The 22,370-nt window shown below is 44.0% G+C and overlaps 1 protein-coding gene and 1 long non-coding RNA gene across 5 annotated transcripts in view; both read left to right on the forward strand.

Annotated features, from left to right (window-relative positions):
* Positions 1–22,370, forward strand: part of LOC106578017 (phosphofurin acidic cluster sorting protein 1) — a 104,444-nt gene that overhangs the window by 15,707 nt on the left and 66,367 nt on the right. The gene's annotated exons all lie outside the window — the stretch shown is intronic.
* Positions 8,542–15,750, forward strand: LOC145861778 (uncharacterized). Of its 2 annotated transcripts, XR_014381428.1 has the most exons (5): positions 8,542–8,589; positions 9,016–10,117; positions 10,157–10,234; positions 10,583–11,298; positions 11,683–15,750. It is a non-coding gene; the product is annotated as an uncharacterized LOC145861778 (long non-coding RNA). The 2 variants fall into 2 exon arrangements; XR_014381427.1 differs by having other exon boundaries at positions 9,016–10,234.

Here is a 22,370-nt window from a genome sequence, read left to right on the forward strand (position 1 = left end):
CTTCATAGACAAATATTGGCAGTAGAATGACCTTACTGAAGAACTCAGTGACTTTCAGTGTGGCACCTTCATATAATGCCACTTTTCCAACAAGTCAGTTTGTCTTGTTGGATTTCTGTCCTGCTAGAGCTACCCTGATCAACTGTAAGTGCTGTTATTGTGAAGTGGAAACATCTAGGAGCAACAACGGCTCAGCCACAAAGTGGTAGGCCACACATGCTCACAGAACGGGACCGCCGAGTGCTGAAGCACGTAGCGCATAAAAATTGTCTGTCCTCGGTTGAAACACTCACTACCGAGTTCCAAACTGCCTCTGGAAGCAACGCCAGCACAATAACTGTTTGTCGAGACCGTCATGAAATGGGTTTCCATGGCTAAGCAGCCACACACAAGCCTAAGATCACCATGTGCAATGCCATGCGTCGACTGGAGTGGTGTAAAGCTTTGGGCTTGTTCTCTGAAGTGATGAATCACGCTTCAACATCTGGCAGTTCGACGGACAAATCTAGGTTTGGCGGATGCCAGGAGAACGCTACCCGCCAGAATGCATAGTGTAAACTGTAAACTTTAGTGGAGGAGGAATAATGGTCTGGGGCTGTTTTTCATGGCTCGGGCTAGGCCCTTTAGCTCCAGTGAAGGGAAATCTTAATGCTACAGCATACAATTACATTCTAGACGATTCCAATGTTGTGGCAACAATTTGCTGAAACAATTTGGGTTTCAGCATGACAATGCCCCCGTGCACAATCGGTGTGGAAGAACTTGACTGGCCTGCACAGAGCCCTGACCTCAACCCCATCGAACACCTTTGAGATTAATTGGAATCCTGACTGCAAGCCAGGCCTAATAGTCCAACATCAGTGCCCGACCTCACTAATGCTCTTGTGGCTGAATGGAAGCAAGTCCCGTAGTAATGTTCCAACAAGCCTTCCCAGAAGAGTGGAGGCTGTTTTAGCAGCAAAGTGGGGACCATCTCCATATTAATGCCGATGATTTTGGAATGAGATGTTCAACAGCCATGTAGTGTATATGTTTTCAAAATGCATACTGCCTCCAGCTCATACTGCCTCCAGCTCATGCTGCCTCCAGCTCATTGCAAAGTGGTGTGTGACGTGCTGATGCATTTCCTGTTTGAGATGCTTTAGCAGCAGCTCTCGCACTGTCTGACAGATTTTCCACTCAAAGGCCCTGTATTCGTGTAATAAATATGATACAGTTGAAGTCGGATGTTTACATACACTTAGGATGGAGTCATTAAAACTCGTTTTTCAACCACAAACACAAATGTCTTGTTAACAAACTATAGTTTTGGCAAGTTGGTTAGGACATCTACTTTGTGCATGACACAAGTAATTTTTCCAACAATTGTTTACAGACAGATTATTTCACTTATAACTCACTGTATCACAATTCCAGTGGGTCAGAAGTTTACATACACTAAGTTGACTGTGCCTTTTAACAGCTTGGAAAATTCCAGAAAATGATGTCATGGCTTTAAAAGCTTCTGATAGGCTAATTGACATAATTTGAGTCAATTGGAAGTGTACCTGTGGATGTATTTCAAGGCCTACCTTCAAACTCAGTGCCTCTTTGGTTGACATCATAGGAAAATCAAAAGAAATCAGCCAAATTGTAGACCTCCACAAGTCTGGTTCATCCTTGTGAGCAATTTTCAAACGCTTGAAGGTACCACATTCATCTGTACAAACAATAGTACTCAAGTATAAACACCATGGGACCACGCAGCCGTCATACCGCTCAGGAAGGAGACGTGTTCTGTCCCCTAGAGATGAACGTACTTTGGTGCGAAAAGTGCAAATCAATCCCAGAACAACAGCAAAGGACCTTGTGAAGATGCTGGAGGAAACAGGTACAAAGTATCTATATCCACAGTGAAACGAGTCCTATGTCGTCATAACCTGAAAGGCCGCTCAGTAAGGAAGAAGCCACCACTCGAAAACCGCCATTAAAAAAAGCCAGACTACGGTTTGCAACTGCATATGGGGACAAAGATCGTACTTTTTCGATAAATGTCCTCTGGTCTGATGAAACAAAAATAGAATCGTTTGGCGATAATTACCATCGTTATGTTTGGAGGAAAAAGGGGGAGGCTTGCAAGCCGAAGAACACCATCCCACCCATGAAGCAGGGGGGTGGCAGCATCATGTTGTGGGGGTGCTTTGCTGCAGGAGGGACTGGTGCACTTCATAAAATAGATGGCATCATGAGGGAGGAAAATTACGTGGATATATTGAAGCAACATCTCAAGACATCAGTCAGGAAGTTAAAGCTTTGTCATAAATGGGTCTTCCAAATGGACAATGACCCCAAGCATACTTCCAAAGTTGTGGCAAAATGGCTTAAGGACAACAAAGTCAAGGTTTTGGAGTGGCCATCACAAAGCCCTGACCTCAATCCTATAGAACATTTGTGGGCAGAACTGAAAAAGTGTGTGCTAGCAAGGAGGCCTACAAACCTGACTCAGTTACACTAGCTCTGTCAGGAGGAATGGGCCAAAATTCACCCAACTTACTGTGGGAAGCTTGTGGAAGGCTTCCCGAAACGTTTGACCCAAGTTAAACAATTTAAAGGCAATGCTACCAAATACTAATTGAGTGTATGTAAACTTCTGACCCACTGGGAGTCTGATGAAATAAATAAAAGCTGAAATAAATCATTCTCTCTACTATTATTCTGACATTTCACGTTCTTAAAATAAAGTGGTGATCCTAACTGACCTAAGACAGGGATTTTTTACTAGGATTAAATGTCAGGAATTGTGAAAAACTGAGTTTATATGTACTTGGCTAAGGTGTATGTAAACTTACGACTTCAACTGTACATAAAGAATATACTGTACACAGGTGTCAATTTAATTATTCTGCTAAATTATGCTAATTACCTATAGACTGAAAAACATGACCAGTCAAATGTATTTCCATCGACTGGTATTTCCATCAATGAATATGCTAAAAAGCATTATTTCGTAATGGGACTTGTCCTTTTTCTTCCGGACAATTGACCTGCGCAAATTTTATTAATCAGCTTTTCAAAAAAAAACATCGGCCAAAAGCCAGCTATTACCGGCTAATGGAACCCTGTCTGAGTTGTAGGGTTGTTAATGTAGAGGTCTTTGTGGTGGATTGCTTTTGTTCCTGTCCTCACCAGATCGGGTGTGTGTGTGTGTGTGTGTGTGTGTGTGTGTGTGTGTGTGTGTGTGTGTGTGTGTGTGTGTGTGTGTGTGTGTGTGTGTGTGTGTGTGTGTGTGTGTGTGTGTGTGTGTGTGTGTGTGTGTTCAGTTCATTGCTTCTGAAAGAGATCTCATTACTGTGGAATCCTATCCTCTCATCTGGCAGAGGCCCACAACTGGGTGTTACGGGTGTGTGTGTGTGTGTGTGTGTGTGTGTGTGTGTGTGTGTGTGTGTGTGTGTGTGTGTGTGTGTGTGTGTGTGTGAATATGATCCACTGTGATACAGATACAGTCATATGCAGTTACAGTACATGCAACAGTACTCTGTGAGAGAGTCCAGTATAATAAATTGTCATTACTAACACTGTGATTCACAGCAAAGTTGATACACTGTGATATGGTCAGTCGGTCACATTATATACACTACCAGTCAAACGTTTGGACACATCTACTCTTTCAAGGGTCTATTCATTGTAGAATAATAGTGAAGACATCAAAACATCTAAACTATATGGAATCATGTAGTAACCAAAAAAGTGTTAAACAAATCATAATATATTTTAGATTTTAGATTCATTATCTCAACCAGCTTAACCTGGAATGCTTTTCCAACTTTCTTGAAGGAGTTCCCACATATGCTGAGCACTCGTTGCCTGCTTTTCCTTCACTCTGCAGTCCAACTCATCCCAAACCATCTCAGTTGGGTTGAGGTCGGGTGATTGTGGAGGCCAGGTCATCTGATGCAGCACTCCATCACTCTCCTTCTTGGTCAAATAGCCCTTACACAGACTGGAGGTGTATTTTGGGTCATTATCCTGTTGAAAAACTAATTATAGTCCCACTAAGCGCAAACCAGATGGGATGTCGTATCGCTGCAGAATGCTGTGGTAGCCATGCTGGTTAAGTGTGCCTTGAATTCTAAATAAATCACTGACAGTTTCACCAGCAAAGCACCCCCACACCATAACACCTCCTCCTCCATGTTTTACGGGGGGAACCACACATGCGAAAATCATTCGTTCACCTACTCTGCGTCTCACAAATACACGGCGGTTGGAACCAAAAATCTCAAATTTGGACTCATCAGATCAAAGGACAGATTTTCACCTGTCTAATGTCCATTGCTCGTGTTTCTTGGCCCAAGCAAGTCTCTTCTTCTTATTGGTGTCCTTTAGTAGTGGTTTCTTTGCAGCAATTCACGCAGTCCCCTCTGAACAGTAGATGTTGAGATGTGTCTGTTAAAAAAAAAATGTATTTGAATTCTGTGAAGCATTTATTTGGGCTACAATTTCTGTCGCTGGTAACTCTAATGAACTTAGGTAACTCTGGGTCTTCCTTTCCTGTGGCGGTCCTCATGAGAGCCAGTTTCATCATAGCGCTTGGTTTTTGAGACTGCTCTTGAAGAAAGTTTCATGTCTTCATGTCTTAAAGTAATGATGTACTTTCATTTCTCTTTGCTTATTTGAGCTGTTTTTGCCATAATATAGATTTGGTCTTTTACCAAATAGGGCTATCTTCTGTATACCACCTCTACCTTGTCACAACACAACTGATTGGCTCAAACGCATTAAGAAGGAAAGAAATTCCACAAATGAACTTTTAACAAGGCATACCTGTTAATTGAAATGCATTCCAGGTGACTACCTCATGAAGCTAGTTGAGAGAATGCCAAGAGTGTGCAAAGCTGTCATCAAGGCAAGGATAGAAGAACCAACACATACACACACACACACACACACACACACGCACACACGCTCACACGCTCACACACACACACACACACACACACACACACACACACACACACACACACACACAAGGCTGGTCACACTATATGCCATCATCTCACAGTGCAGCTCTAAACAGGATTAGACGTGTGCTCTGGACATTAATCTCTAATCGCTTTAATGAAAGGCCAGGAAGTGTGTGTGCGTGATAGCCTAGCATTTAGAGCGTTCGAATACCCGAGCCGACAAGGTGAAAAATCTGTCGATGTGCCCTTGAGCAAGGCACTTAACCATAATTTGCTCCAGGGGCACTGTACTCACCATGGCTGACTCTGTAAAGCATTTCACTGCACCTATCCGGAGTATGTGACAATAAAACATCTTTTTTGAATATATTTTTTTATTAACACCAGACTGAGAGCTGACAGTAGCTCCCTTGTTAATCCCACCTTGACTCACTCAACTAAACAGCACGAGGACCAGACACAGTCTTATTGCCATACATACAGAACTACACACTCATCCTCTCTCAATTCAATTTCAATTCAAGGGGCTTTATTGGCATGGGAAACGTATGTTTACATTGCCAAGCAAGTGAAATAGATAATAAACAAAAGTTTAATAAACAATAACAAATTGACAGTAAACATTACTCTCTCAATTCAAAGGGCTTTATTGGCATTGGAAACAAATGTTTACATTGCCAGAGCAAGTGAAATAGATAATAAACAAAAGTGAAAGAAAGAATCAAAAATGAACTGTAAAAATTACACTCACAAAAGTTTCAAATGAGTAGAGACATTGAAAATGTCATATTATGGCTATATACAGTGTTGTAACAATGTGCAAATAGTTAAAGTAAAAAAAGGAAAAATACATAAACATTCTCTCTCTATCTTAACAAAAGTGAAATAAACAATATTTGTTGAAAACACTACACTCACAAAAGTTCCAAAAGAATAAAGACATTTCAAATGTCATATTATGTGCACATAGTTAAAGTACAACAGGGAAAACGAATTAACATAAATATGGGTTGTATTTACAATGGTGTTTGTTATTCACCGGTTGCCCTTTTGTTGTGGCAACAGGTCACAAATATTGCTGCTGTGATGGCCCACTGTGGTAATGCACCCAATCGATGCAGTGCATTCGGAAAGTATTCAGACCCCTTGACTTCTTTCACATTTTGTTACGTTACAGCCTTATTCTAAAATGGAATGCATGTTTTCCCCTCATCAGTCTACACACAATCCCCCATAATAACAAAGCAAAAACGGGTTTTTAGACATTTTTGCAAATGTATGAAAAATAATAATCAGAAATACTTTATTTACGTAAGTATTCAGACACTTTGCTATGAGACTCGAAATTGAGCTCATTGATCATCCTTAAGATGGTTCTACAACCTGTGGTAAATTCATTTAATTGGAAGACATTACTCAGTAAAAGGCACACACAGCCTGTTTGGAGGAAACCTGGCACCATCCCTACGGTAAAGCATGCTGGTGGCAGCATCTTGCTGTTTTTCTTTTTTAAGTTAGGGTGGAAGAGGACAGAGTTTTAGTTTCCTGGGGTTTGAATGGTGTGGTGTGCGCGAATGCTTCGCTGCCTAGTGCAGAAGAGACACTGTCGATACGGCATGGATTCAGGTGTGTTCCTGAGAATGGAGTTAAGGTGGAGGAGGTTCTGCTCGCAGTTGGCGAACAGGAAGCAGCTGAATTTATACATTCCGCATCCTTCGACTAGGGTGGTAGTTGCGAATCTTCCTCCGTCTATTACAGATGACCAAATCCGTAAAGAGCAGAGTTGTTTTGGTAAGTTTGCTAGCGGTTTTCGTGTACTGTTGGCAGGTTTTCAGGCTGATGCCTTTAAGCATGTGTTTCATTCCGGAGGCAAGTGTTCATGTTTCTGAATAACAATGAGCAACAGTTAAATGTGCATTTTAAAGTGAGGAATGGGGAGGGGCTCTACGCATGGTTTGCCGGCATAGATAGTCTACGGTGCTTTGAGTGTGTGGATTTAGGGCATAAGAGCTTTACGTGCCCACACAAAGGCCGTAGACAAGGTGAGGGTACAAGTACCAGTGGGGTAAATCGAGGTCAACCTGCAGGGGGCCTTGAGACTCAGGCAGCAGATGATGGGTCTAGTCATGTTATGGATGGTGGTGTAGATGAGGCTGGGTCTAGTCAGGTTATAGATGGTGGTGTAGATGAGGCTGGGTCTAGTCATGTTATGGATGGTGGTGTAGATGAGGATGGGTCTAGTCAGGTTATAGATGGTGGTGTAGATGAGACTGGGTCTTGTCATGTTATGGATGGTGGTGTAGATGAGACTGGGTCTAGTCATGTTATGGATGGTGGTGTAGATGAGGCTGGGTCTAGTCAGGTTATAGATGGTGGTGTAGATGAGGCTGGGTCTAGTCAGGTTATAGATGGTGGTGGTGTAGATGAGGCTGGGTCTAGTCATGTTATGGATGGTGGTGTAGATGAGACTGGGTCTAGTCAGGTTATGGATGGTGGTGTAGATGAGACTGGGTCTAGTCATGTTATGGATGGTGGTGTAGATGAGGCTGGGTCTAGTCATGTTATGGATGGTGGTGTAGATGAGACTGGGTCTAGTCATGTTATGGATGGTGGTGTAGATGAGACTGGGTCTAGTCAGGTTATGGATGGTGGTGTAGATGAGACTGGGTCTAGTCATGTTATGGATGGTGGTGTAGATGAGACTGGGTCTAGTCATGTTATGGATGGTGGTGTAGATGAGGCTGGGTCTAGTCATGTTATAGATGGTGGTGTAGATGAGACTGGGTCTAGTCATGTTATGGATGGTGGTGTAGATGAGGCTGGGTCTAGTCAGGTTATGGATGGTGGTGTAGATGAGGATGGGTCTAGTCAGGTTATGGATGGTGGTGTAGGTGAGGCTGGGTCTAGTCAGGTTATGGATGGTGGTGTAGATGAGACTGGGTCTAGTCAGGTTATGGATGGTGGTGTAGATGAGGCTGGGTCTAGTCATGTTATGGATGGTGGTGTAGATGAGACTGGGTCTAGTCAGGTTATGGATGGTGGTGTAGATGAGGATGGGTCTAGTCAGGTTATGGATGGTGGTGTAGGTGAGGCTGGGTCTAGTCATGTTATGGATGGTGGTGTAGATGAGACTGGGTCTAGTCATGTTATGGATGGTGGTGTAGGTGAGGCTGGGTCTAGTCATGTTATAGATGGTGGTGTAGATGAGACTGGGTCTAGTCATGTTATAGATGGTGGTGTAGATGAGACTGGGTCTAGTCAGGTTATGGATGGTGGTGTAGATGAGGCTGGGTCTAGTCATGTTATACATGGTGGTGTAGATGAGACTGGGTCTAGTCAGGTTATGGATTGTGGTGTAGATGAGACTGGGTCTAGTCAGGTTATGGATGGTGGTGTAGATGAGGCTGGGTCTAGTCATGTTATAGATGGTGGTGTAGATGAGTCTGGGTCTAGTCATGTTATAGATGGTGGTGTAGATGACGCTGGGTCTAGTCATGTTATGGATGGGGGTGTAGTTGATGGGTCTAGTCAGGTTATGGATGGTGGTGTAGATGAGACTGGGTCTAGTCATGTTATGGATGGGGGTGTAGTTGATGGGTCTAGTCAGGTTATGGATGGTGGTGTAGATGAGACTGGGTCTAGTCATGTTATGGATGGGGGTGTAGTTGATGGGTCTAGTCAGGTTATGGATGGTGGTGTAGATGAGGCTGGGTCTAGTCAGGTTATAGATGGTGGTGTAGATGAGGCTGGGTCTAGTCATGTTATAGATGGTGGTGGTGTAGATGAGACTGGGTCTAGTCAGGTTATAGATGGTGGTGTAGATGAGGATGTGTCTAGTCATGTTATAGATGGTGGTGTAGATGAGACTGGGTCTAGTCATGTTATAGATGGTGGTGTAGATGAGACTGGGTCTAGTCAGGTTATGGATGGTGGTGTAGTTGATGGGTCTAGTCAGGTTATAGATGGTGGTGTAGATGAGGCTGGGTCTAGTCAGGTTATGGATGGTGGTGTAGATGAGGCTGGGTCTAGTCATGTTATAGATGGTGGTGTAGATGAGACTGGGTCTAGTCAGGTTATGGATGGTGGTGTAGATGAGACTGGGTCTAGTCATGTTATGGATGGTGGTGTAGATGAGGCTGGGTCTAGTCAGGTTATGGATGGTGGTGTAGCTGAGACTGGGTCTAGTCAGGTTATGGATGGTGGTGTAGGTGAGGCTGGGTCTAGTCATGTTATAGATGGTGGTGTAGATGAGACTGGGTCTAGTCATGTTATAGATGGTGGTGTAGATGAGACTGGGTCTAGTCAGGTTATGGATGGTGGTGTAGATGAGGCTGGGTCTAGTCATGTTATACATGGTGGTGTAGATGAGACTTGCTCTAGTCAGGTTATGGATGGTGGTGTAGATGAGACTGGGTCTAGTCAGGTTATGGATGGTGGTGTAGATGAGACTGGGTCTAGTCAGGTTATAGATGGTGGTGTAGATGAGACTGGGTCTAGTCATGTTATGGATGGTGGTGTAGATGAGACTGGGTCTAGTCAGGTTATAGATGGTGGTGTAGATGAGACTGGGTCTAGTCATGTTATAGATGGTGGTGTAGATGAGACTGGGTCTAGTCATGTTATGGATGGTGGTGTAGATGAGACTGGGTCTAGTCAGGTTATAGATGGTGGTGTAGATGAGGCTGGGTCTAGTCATGTTATAGATGGTGGTGTAGATGACGCTGGGTCTAGTCATGTTATGGATGGTGGTGTAGACGATGGGTCTAGTCATGTTATGGATGGTGGCGTAGATGAGACTGGGTCTAGTCATGTTATGGATGGTGGTGTAGATGAGACTGGGTCTAGTCATGTTATGGATGGGGGTGTAGTTGATGGGTCTAGTCAGGTTATGGATGGTGGTGTAGATGAGACTGGGTCTAGTCATGTTATGGATGGGGGTGTAGTTGATGGGTCTAGTCAGGTTATGGATGGTGGTGTAGATGAGACTGGGTCTAGTCATGTTATGGATGGGGGTGTAGTTGAGGCTGGGTCTAGTCAGGTTATAGATGGTGGTGTAGATGAGACTGGGTCTAGTCATGTTATAGATGGTGGTGTAGATGAGACTGGGTCTTGTCATGTTATGGATGGTGGTGTAGATGAGACTGGGTCTAGTCATGTTATGGATGGTGGTGTAGGTGAGGCTGGGTCTAGTCATGTTATAGATGGTGGTGTAGATGAGACTGGGTCTAGTCATGTTATGGATGGTGGTGTAGATGAGACTGGGTCTAGTCATGTTATGGATGGTGGTGTAGGTGAGGCTGGGTCTAGTCAGGTTATAGATGGTGGTGTAGATGAGACTGGGTCTAGTCAGGTTATAGATGGTGGTGTAGATGAGGATGTGTCTAGTCATGTTATAGATGGTGGTGTAGATGAGACTGGGTCTAGTCATGTTATAGATGGTGGTGTAGATGAGACTGGGTCTAGTCAGGTTATGGATGGTGGTGTAGTTGATGGGTCTAGTCAGGTTATAGATGGTGGTGTAGATGAGGCTGGGTCTAGTCAGGTTATGGATGGTGGTGTAGATGAGGCTGGGTCTAGTCATGTTATAGATGGTGGTGTAGATGAGACTGGGTCTAGTCAGGTTATGGATGGTTGTGTAGATGAGACTGGGTCTAGTCATGTTATGGATGGTGGTGTAGATGAGGCTGGGTCTAGTGAGGTTATGGATGGTGGTGTAGATGAGACTGGGTCTAGTCATGTTATGGATGGTGGTGTAGATGAGACTGAGTCTAGTCATGTTATGGATGGTGGTGTAGATGAGACTGGGTCTAGTCATGTTATAGATGGTAGTGTAGATGAGACTGGGTCTAGTCATGTTATAGATGGTTGTGTAGATGAGACTGGGTCTAGTCATGTTATGGATGGTGGTGTAGATGAGGCTGGGTCTTGTCAGGTTATGGATGGTGGTGTAGATGAGACTGGGTCTAGTCAGGTTATGGATGGTGGTGTAGGTGAGGCTGGGTCTAGTCATGTTATAGATGGTGGTGTAGATGAGACTGGGTCTAGTCATGTTATAGATGGTGGTGTAGATGAGACTGGGTCTAGTCAGGTTATGGATGGTGGTGTAGATGAGGCTGGGTCTAGTCATGTTATAGATGGTGGTGTAGATGAGTCTGGGTCTAGTCATGTTATAGATGGTGGTGTAGATGACGCTGGGTCTAGTCATGTTATGGATGGGGGTGTAGTTGATGGGTCTAGTCAGGTTATGGATGGTGGTGTAGATGAGACTGGGTCTAGTCATGTTATGGATGGGGGTGTAGTTGATGGGTCGAGTCAGGTTATGGATGGTGGTGTAGATGAGACTGGGTCTAGTCATGTTATGGATGGGGGTGTAGTTGATGGGTCTAGTCAGGTTATGGATGGTGGTGTAGATGAGGCTGGGTCTAGTCAGGTTATAGATGGTGGTGTAGATGAGACTGGGTCTAGTCAGGTTATACATGGTGGTGTAGATGAGGATTGGTCTAGTCATGTTATAGATGGTGGTGTAGATGAGACTGGGTCTAGTCATGTTATAGATGGTGGTGTAGATGAGACTGGGTCTAGTCAGGTTATGGATGGTGGTGTAGTTGATGGGTCTAGTCAGGTTATAGATGGTGGTGTAGATGAGGCTGGGTCTAGTCAGGTTATGGATGGTGGTGTAGATGAGGCTGGGTCTAGTCATGTTATAGATGGTGGTGTAGATGAGACTGGGTCTAGTCAGGTTATGGATGGTGGTGTAGATGAGACTGGGTCTAGTCATGTTATGGATGGTGGTGTAGATGAGGCTGGGTCTAGTCAGGTTATAGATGGTGGTGTAGATGAGGCTGGGTCTAGTCAGGTTATAGATGGTGGTGTAGATGAGGCTGGGTCTAGTCATGTTATAGATGGTGGTGTAGATGAGACTGGGTCTAGTCAGGTTATGGATGGTGGTGTAGATGAGGCTGGGTCTAGTCAGGTTATAGATGGTGGTGGTGTAGATGAGACTGGGTCTAGTCATGTTATAGATGGTGGTGTAGGTGAGACTGGGTCTAGTCAGGTTATGGATGGTGGTGTAGATGAGGCTGGGTCTAGTCATGTTATAGATGGTGGTGTAGATGAGACTGGGTCTAGTCATGTTATGGATGGTGGTGTAGATGAGGCTGGGTCTAGTCAGGTTATGGATGGTGGTGTAGATGAGGCTGGGTCTAGTCAGGTTATAGATGGTGGTGGTGTAGATGAGGCTGGGTCTAGTCAGGTTATAGATGGTGGTGTAGATGAGACTGGGTCTAGTCAGGTTATAGATGGTGGTGTAGACGATGGGTCTAGTCATGTTATGGATGGTGGTGTAGATGAGACTGGGTCTAGTCATGTTATGGATGGTGGTGTAGATGAGACTGGGTCTAGTCAGGTTATGGATGGTGGTGTAGATGAGACTGGGTCTAGTCATGTTATAGATGGTGGTGTAGATGAGACTGGGTCTAGTCATGTTATGGATGGTGGTGTAGATGAGACTGGGTCTAGTCATGTTATAGATGGTGGTGTAGATGAGACTGGGTCTAGTCAGGTTATGGATGGTGGTGTAGATGAGACTGGGTCTAGTCATGTTATGGATGGTGGTGTAGACGATGGGTCTAGTCATGTTATGGATGGTGGTGTAGATGAGACTGGGTCTAGTCATGTTATGGATGGTGGTGTAGATGAGACTGGGTCTAGTCATGTTATGGATGGTGGTGTAGTTGAGACTGGGTCTAGTCAGGTTATGGATGGTGGTGTAGATGAGACTGGGTCTAGTCATGTTATGGATGGTGGTGTAGATGAGACTGGGTCTAGTCATGTTATGGATGGTGGTGTAGATGAGACTGGGTCTAGTCATGTTATGGATGGTGGTGTAGTTGAGACTGGGTCTAGTCATGTTATGGATGGTGGTGTAGATGAGACTGGGTCTAGTCATGTTATGGATGGTGGTGTAGATGAGGCTGGGTCTAGTCAGGTTATAGATGGTGGTGTAGATGAGACTGGGTCTAGTCATGGGGCAAGAGAAAAGCTCTGTTATGTTGGGCATGGAGGGAGAGGGCCCCTCTGCTTTCAGGGGGTTTGCAGTGGGGTTGTGAAGGGCTTGACATTTTGGGGGTGTACCTGGGCTTAAAGAGGTGGGTCAGGAAGAACTGGGAGGGGCTGTCACAGGCAGTGGATTCAAGACTGGCTGTCCTCAACCCCCCGCCGGTCTGCTTTTTCTGGTCGGGCCATCACTGGCTGAGGTTGGCAGTGTTGTATATGTCTGTACACGAAGGAGGACAGGGCCTGGTGGAACTGGAGAACAGGGTGGCTGCATTCCGACTAAAGGCCATACTGATGTCGGCTGGAGGGAACCAGCATGCACGCTGCTGAGGAGAGCTGGCGGATTAGGGTTGGACCGGCAGCTGTTCCTCATGAGGCTGGAGAGTCTGAGTACAGCAGGTCTCTCTGACGCTTACTCTGCAGTGCTGAGTGCCTGGCAGCTGCTAAGGCCCACACGAGAAGGGGGTGTGGAGCCTGGGCTGTAGGTGTGGGAGGAGCCATCCTTTTGAGATGGGTCCAGTCGACCACCCTGCAGATGGCAGTGGGTTTACTAAGGCAGGGTCATCCGCGGCTGCTGGGAGAGGAGGGGTTGAAAACCCCGGATGTCCTGGCACAACAAACAAGACTAACATCTCTTAGGCTGCTGGAGAGATTCCTGGAGGAGGTCCAGGAGGCACTGTCTGAGACGGTAAGGGGGGTGTTTGAGCAGACAAAGGGGGAGGGGCCACCAATGTTTCCGCCACTGCAGGTGACGGCAGAGACTGGAGACTGGCAAGGGGGTCTGGAGGACTTGTTAGATTTGAACACTCCGAGCCTGGGGGAGTTTGAGGGGGTGGGAGGTAAAGCCCTCTACAACCTCTGCATTAAGTTAAGGGGTTCCCGAGTGACGCGGTGGTCTAAGGCACTGCATGTCAGTGCTAGAGGCGTCAGTACAGACCCTGGTTCGATCCTGGGCTGTATCACAACTGGCCATGATTGGGAGTCCCATAGGGCGGCTCACAATTGGTACAGCGTTGTCCAGGTTAGGGTTTGTCTGAGGAAGGCCGTCATTGTAAATAAGAATAAGTTCTTAACTGACTTGCCTAGTTAAATAAAGGATAATTGATATAAAAATAGTTTTAAAACATTAGGAGCCTAACAGGAGTGAAGGCTCATCAGTGGCAGGGGGTGTGTGGGGCGGAGAGTATGGTGGGTTTTAGATGGAGGGGGCTCTACAAACCCCCAGTACCAAAGAGGTCCGGGGACCTACATGAAACCCTGGCCACTAATATCTGGTTGGCACGGGTCGACCCGGGAGTTGTACAGGGGTGTACTTTCTGTGTCATGAGTGAAACTGTGATTCATGTGTTTTCTGTGTGCGCCAGGTTAATGTCACTAATGTCTCTGTTGGAATGTCTGTGTGAGAGGTTGGGGGTGGTCTTTACTGGTGGGGTGTTTATAATGGGATACAGGTATTCGAATAAGGAAAAGGACAAATGTGTGTTGTTGAATTAAGTGTTTGCTCAGGCAAAGTTTTCTATTTGGATAACAAGGAGGAACAGGGTCAAAGGTGAGGGGATAACAGACCCTTTACTATTAAGTGTTTTAACCTTTATTTAACCTTTATTTAACCAGGCAAGTCAGTTAAGAACACATTCTTATTTACAATGACAGCCTAGGAACAGTGGGTTAACTGCCTTGTTCAGGGGCAGAACGACAGATTTATACCTTGTCAGCTCAGGGATTCAATCTTGCAACCTTTCGGTTCCGAGTCGAGATATGTCGATATTTCAGGAGATCTGGTGTGTCGGGGGGGAAGATAGGTTGGATATACGGTTGTAGAAGTGGTGAGGTTTTGGTTATTGAGCTCCTCCCCTTATCTCCGTACCACATATGGAGTCACATGGTCTCTTCAGCACAGGGAGGGGTGAGGGAGCAAGGTGCTGGATTGGATAACCCGGCGCTTATAACATGCAAATGAGAGCGCAACGTTGTGAAATGTGATAAGTTCTATGACATAGTCAGGTCTTTATGCAGCTACTGTGAATGTGGAAAGTTGAATTTAGCACTTACTTGTTGAGGATGTGACAGACTTGGCCTCAGGGAGACAGGGAGATTGTGTGTGTTAGAGTTAGAGGAGATTCAGAGAATCAGAGAATCAGCCCTCCTTACGAAAGTGAGAGAACTGAGCCTTGTCCTTGCCCATGGCTCTGGGAAGTAGAGCAAGAGACAGAGAGACAGAGAGACAGAGAGAGAGACAGACAGACAGACAGAAAGAGACACAGAGAGAGAGAGAGAGATAGAGAGACAGACAGAAAGAGACACAGAGAGAGAGAGACAGATAGAGATAGAGAGACAGACAGACAGAGAGAGAGTGAGACAGAGAGAGAGTGAGACAGAGATAGAGACAGAGAGTGAGACAGAAACAGATAGAGACAGAGAGAGAGACAGAAACAGATAGAGACAGAGAGAGACAGAGAGTGAGACAGATAGAAACAGATAGAGACAGATAGAAACAGATAGAGACAGATAGAGACAGAGAGAGACAGATAGAGACAGATAGAAACAGATAGAGACAGATAGAGACAGAGAGTGAGACAGATAGAAACAGATAGAGACAGATAGAAACAGATAGAGACAGATAGAGACAGAGAGAGACAGATAGAGACAGATAGAAACAGATAGAGACAGATAGAAACAGATAGAAACAGATAGAAACAGATAGAGACAGATAGAAACAGATAGAGACAGATAGAGACAGATAGAGACAGAGAGAGACAGATAGAAACAGATAGAAACAGATAGAAACATATAGAGACAGAGAGTGAAACAGAAACAGATAGAAACAGATAGAGACAGATAGAAACAGATAGAGACAGATAGAGACAGATAGAAACAGATAGAAACAGATAGAGACAGATAGAAACAGATAGAGACAGAGAGAGACAGATAGAAACAGATAGAAACAGATAGAAACAGATAGAAACATATAGAGACAGAGAGTGAAACAGAAACAGATAGAGACAGATAGAGATAGATAGACAGACAGAGAGAGAGTGAGACAGAGATAGAGACAGAGAGAGATAGAGAGAGACAGAGAGTGAGACAGAGACAGAGAGTGAGACAGAAACAGATAGAGATAGAGAGACACAGAGAGAGAGAGAGAGACAGACAGAGACAGATAGAGATAGAGAGACAGACAGAGAGTGAGACAGAGAGAGACAGAGAGAGAGACAGAAACAGTGAGAGACAGAGAGAGACAGAGAGTGAGACAGAAACAGATAGAGACAGAGAGAGAGACAGAAACAGATAGAAACAGATAGAAACAGATAGAGACAGAGAGAGACAGATAGAGACAGAGAGAGAGACAGAAACAGATAGAAACAGATAGAAACAGATAGAAACAGATAGAGACAGAGAGAGACAGATAGAGACAGATAGAGACAGATAGAAACAGATAGAAACAGATAGAGACAGAGAGAGAGACAGAAACAGATAGAAACAGATAGAGACAGATAGAGACAGAGAGAGAGACAGAAACAGATAGAGACAGAGAGAGACAGATAGAAACAGATAGAAACAGATAGAGACAGAGAGAGACAGATAGAGACAGAGAGAGAGACAGAAACAGATAGAGACAGATAGAGACAGATAGAGACAGATAGAGACAGAGAGAGACAGATAGAGACAGAGAGAGAGACAGAAACAGATAGAGACAGAGAGAGACAGATAGAGACAGAGAGAGAGACAGAAACAGATAGAGACAGAGAGAGACAGATAGAGACAGAGAGAGAGACAGAAACAGATAGAGACAGAGAGAGACAGATAGAGACGGAGAGAGAGACAGAAACAGATAGAGACAGAGAGAGAGATAGAAACAGATAGAGACAGATAGAGACAGAGAGAGACAGATAAAGACAGAGAGAGAGACAGATAGAGACAGAGAGAGACAGATAGAAACAGATAGAGACAGATAGAGACAGAGAGAGACAGATAGAAACAGATAGAGACAGATAAAGACAGAGAGAGAGACAGATAGAGACAGATAGAGACAGATAGAGACAGATAGAGACAGATAGAGACAGATAGAGACAGATAGAGACAGAGAGAGACAGATAGAGACAGAGAGAGACAGATAGAGACAGATAGAGACAGAGAGAGACAGATAGAGACAGAGAGAGACAGATAGAAACAGATAGAGACAGACAGAAACAGATAGAGACAGAGAGAGACAGATAGAGACAGAGAGAGAGACAGAAACAGATAGAGACAGAGAGAGACAGAGAGAGACAGATAGAGACAGATAGAAACAGATAGAGACAGATAGAAACAGATAGAAACAGATAGAGACAGATAGAGACAGAGAGAGACAGAGAGAGACAGATAGAAACAGATAGAGACAGATAGAAACAGATAGAAACAGATAGAGACAGATAGAAACAGATAGAAACAGATAGAAACAGATAGAGACAGAGAGAGACAGATTGAAACAGATAGAGACAGATAGAAACAGATAGAAACAGATAGAAACAGATAGAGACAGATAGAAACAGAGAGAGACAGAGAGAGAGACAGAAACAGATAGAGACAGAGAGAGACAGATAGAGACAGAGAGAGAGACAGAGAGAGAGAGACAGATAGAAACAGATAGAAACAGATAGAAACAGATAGAGACAGATAGAAACAGATAGAAACAGATAGAGACAGATAGAAACAGATAGAAACAGATAGAAACAGATAGAGACAGAGAGAGACAGATTGAAACAGATAGAGACAGATAGAAACAGATAGAAACAGATAGAGACAGAGAGAGACAGATTGAAACAGATAGAGACAGATAGAAACAGATAGAAACAGATAGAGACAGATAGAAACAGATAGAAACAGATAGAGACAGATAGAAACAGATAGAGACAGATAGAAACCGATAGAGACAGATAGAAACAGATAGAAACAGATAGAGACAGATAGAAACAGATAGAGACAGATAGAAACAGATAGAAACAGATAGAGACAGATAGAAACAGATAGAGACAGATAGAAACAGATAGAAACAGATAGAGACAGATAGAAACAGATAGAGACAGATAGAAACAGATAGAGACAGAGAGAGACAGATAGAAACAGATAGAGACAGATAGAGACAGAGAGAGAGAAGGCAGTTCTTGAATCAGACAGTTTTAACCCATCTATTGAGACTGCAGCACAACCCTTTGTGTGTGCGTGTGTGTGTGTGTGTGTGTGTGTGTGTGTGTGTGTGTGTGTGTGTGTGTGTGTGTGTGTGTACGGACAGAGATACAGAATCCTCCTTGCTCCTATGTGTACAGTCAGTGTATGTGTATGTGGGCTGGGCATGGGACTGCCACCACTTCATGTATGACTCTCCTTCGCTGTTGACCGTGCTGGTGTCAGTTCATTCACAGTGTCTGCATTCACAAGGTATATTCACTGAACATCTCTGTGGACACCACGCACCTGAAGGACACTGTGTTTCATAATCATACAATATATATTTCACAGCACCTCGTACATCAGTATATTAGTACATCAGTACATCAGTACATCAGTACATTAGCCTAGTGGTTGATAACATAAGGAGTACTTTATGTCTGTTTCTTGCTGCAGGCTTGGTGTCAGCAGGTGATTGAGCATCTACAGGCCACAGAGGGAGGAGGGTTCCTGGTGTGTCTTTAACCCTATAGAGTATTAGCTCTCAGACAGCAGTCTGTTTTTTAACCTTTATTTAACTAGGCAAGTCAGTTAAGAACAAATTCTGATTTACAATGACAGCCTAGGAACAGTGGGTTAACTGCCTTGTTCAGGGGGAGAACAAGGCCTTGTCAGCTCAGGGATTTGATCTAGCAACCTTTCGGTTACTAGTCCAACACTCTAACCACTAGGCTACCTGTGTGTGAGGAGGCCTTGGCTGTTACACACATGCACACACATTCACCTGCTGCCACTGTTACCACTGTTACCACTGTTACCACTGTTACTACTGTTACTACTGTTACCACTGTTACCACTGTTACCACTGTTACTACTGTTACCACTGTTACCACTGTTACCACTGTTACCACTGTTACCACTGTTACCACTGTTACCACTGTTACCACTGTTACCACTGTTACTACTGTTACCACTGTTACCACTGTTACCACTGTTACCACTGTTACCACTGTTACTACTGTTACCACTGTTACCACTGTTACTACTGTTACCACTGTTACCACTGTTACCACTGTTACCACTGTTACCACTGTTACCACTGTTACTACTGTTACCACTGTTACCACTGTTACCACTGTTACCACTGTTACCACTGTTACTACTGTTACCACTGTTACCACTGTTACCACTGTTACCACTGTTACTACTGTTACCACTGTTACCACTGTTACCACTGTTACCACTGTTACTACTGTTACCACTGTTACCACTGTTACCACTGTTACCACTGTTACTACTGTTACCACTGTTACCACTGTTACCACTGTTACCACTGTTACTACTGTTACCACTGTTACCACTGTTACCACTGTTACTACTGTTACCACTGTTACTACTGTTACCACTGCTACCACTGTTACCACTGTTACCACTGTTACCACTGTTACTACTGTTACCACTGCTACCACTGTTACCACTGCTGCTCTCTGTGTTATTACCACAGGCACCATTACTGTTCTCACCAGCTCTACTGCACAGGACAACCTATTCTGTCGCTAGTCTGTTGCTGCTTTGTCGCTTTTCGCTACCTCACAGTCCAACCAAGGTGACATGAGTTGAGGAGCGGGGCTGTCCTTGGCTACAGAGGATAGTCAGACACTCGTGGAGAAAATAGAAAATTCTATAAAAAGTCAATAAAAGGTGTTACTTTATGATTAAAAAAAACTAAAACATTTTGGCTTAGCCATGAAGTTTGAAGCCGTCTCTGCCTCTTGTCAGAGCTGCAGTTTAGACAGAGCACAGCTTGACTATGAACACTGCCTTTCATTTTCAGTTTGTCCTTCTTAAGAAGAATAAAAAGGGAACTGGTCTATAGTCTAACATGTAGTTATATATCCCACTTTTGCTGTATCATTTCTGTCTTGAAGAGTTAAGGTCTAGGCCTAAGACGTTTTGGTTGTATATTGAGGTTTAGGCCTAAGACATTTTGGTTGTATTGTGAGGTCAAGGCCTAAGACGTTTTGGTTGTATTGTGAGGTTTAGGCCTAAGACGTTTTGGTGGTATTGTGAGGTTTAGGCCTAAGACGTTTTGGTTGTATTGTGAGGTCAAGGCCTAAGACGTTTTGGTTGTATTGTGAGGTTTAGGCCTAAGACATTTTGGTTGTATATTGAGGTTTAGGCCTAAGACATTTTGGTTGTATTGTGAGGTCAAGGCCTAAGACGTTTTGGTTGTATATTGAGGTTTAGGCCTAAGACGTTTTGGTGGTATTGTGAGGTTTAGGCCTAAGACGTTTTGGTTGTATTGTGAGGTCAAGGCCTAAGACGTTTTGGTTGTATTGTGAGGTTTAGGCCTAAGACATTTTGGTTGTATATTGAGGTTTAGGCCTAAGACGTTTTGGTTGTTTTGTGAGGTTTAGGCCTAAGACATTTTGGTTGTATATTGAGGTTTAGGCCTAAGACGTTTTGGTTGTATTGTGAGGTTTAGGCCTAAGACGTTTTGGTTGTATTGTGAGGTTTAGGCCTAAGACGTTTTGGTTGTATTGTGAGGTTTAGGCCTAAGACATTTTGGTTGTATTGTGAGGTTTAGGCCTAAGACGTTTTGGTTGTATTGTGAGGTTTAGGCCTAAGACGTTTTGGTTGTATATTGAGGTTTAGGCCTAAGACGTTTTGGTTGTATTGTGAGGTTTAGGCCTAAGACGTTTTGGTGGTATTGTGAGGTTTAGGCCTAAGACGTTTTGGTTGTATTGTGAGGTTTAGGCCTAAGACGTTTTGGTTGTTTTGTGAGGTTTAGGCCTAAGACGTTTTGGTTGTTTTGTGAGGTTTAGGCCTAAGACGTTTTGGTTGTTTTGTGAGGTCAGAACAATCCATTTGAACTTCCCACCCACATGAAAATTGGATAAGAGGGCTTTCTTTCTCCAGATGTGGAGCGTACAGCCACTGTACTGAACAGAAGTTAACATCCTCCTTCAGGGGCTGCTCTCTCTGTCCTCTCTCTCTCTGCTCTCCTCCCGCTCTCCCTCTCTTTTATCTTTCTCTCTTTAATCCTGATCTCTCTCCATCTCTCTCTTTCCTCTCTCCTCCTGCTCTCCCTCTCTTTCTCACTCTCTTTGACTCCCTCTCTAAGTTGTTGTTGACTCTCTTTCACCCCCCCTCGCTCTCTCTCTCTCTCGCGCTCTCTCTCTCTCGCGCTCTCTCTCTCTGTCTCTCTCTCGCGCTCTCTCTCTCTGTCTCTCTCTCTGTCTCTCTCTTTCTCTCTCTCTCTCTCTCTCTCTCTCTCTCTCTCTCTCTCTCTCTCTCTGTCTCTCTCTCGCGCTCTCTCTCTCTCTCTCTCTCTCTCTCTCAATTCGATTTCAATTAAGGGTTTTATTGGCATGGGAAACAGATGTTAACATTGCCAAAGCAAGGGAAGTAGATAATAAACAAAAGTGAAATCAATAAAAATGAACAGTAAACATTACACTCACAGAAGTTCCAAAAGAATAAATACATTTAAAATGTCATATTATTTATATATACAGTGTTGTAACGATGTGCAAATAGTTAAGTACAAAATAAATACACATAAATATGGGTTGTATTTACAATGGTGTTTGTTCTTCACTGGTTGCCCTTTTCTTGTGGCAACAGGTCACAAATATTGCTGCTGTGTTGGCCCACTGTGGTATTTCACCCAATAGATATGGGAGTTTATCAAAATTGGGTTTGTTTTCAAGTTCTTTGTGGATCTGTGTAATCTGAGGAAAATATGTGTCTCTAATATGGTCATACATTTGGCAGGAGGTTAGCTCAGTTTCCACCTAATTTTGTGGGCAGTGTGCACGTAGCCTGTCTTCTGTTGAGAGCCAGGTGTCCCTCTCAGTTGTTGATGACTCTCTCTTTCATCGCCCCTCTCTGTTGTCTCTTCAATAGATCTCCGAACATTGACACGTATTTGAATTCAATTAATTGCCTTAATTTGAATGTATGTTTTTGCGCAATATTCCAAATTCCTGTATCGTTTCCATGAGCGTTTGTCTGCTTGTTCTCATATTGTATTTTTGGTCTCGTCTCCTTTGCTCCTTCTCTGCTGTGTGTTAGCTAGCAAATAGAGAAGTTGCTGAAACTAGAAAGATAAAGATTAGCTGGATACTCACTAACACGTGGGCTTGTGCTTGAGAGACTGTTTATCAGACCTGTGTTAATGTTCTATAATGCCTAATACAATTATTAGTTGAATGTGCATTA

This window comes from Salmo salar, chromosome 18, assembly GCF_965601325.2.
Source record: "Salmo salar chromosome 18, fSalSal1, whole genome shotgun sequence".
Classification (NCBI taxonomy): Eukaryota; Metazoa; Chordata; class Actinopteri; order Salmoniformes; family Salmonidae; genus Salmo; species Salmo salar.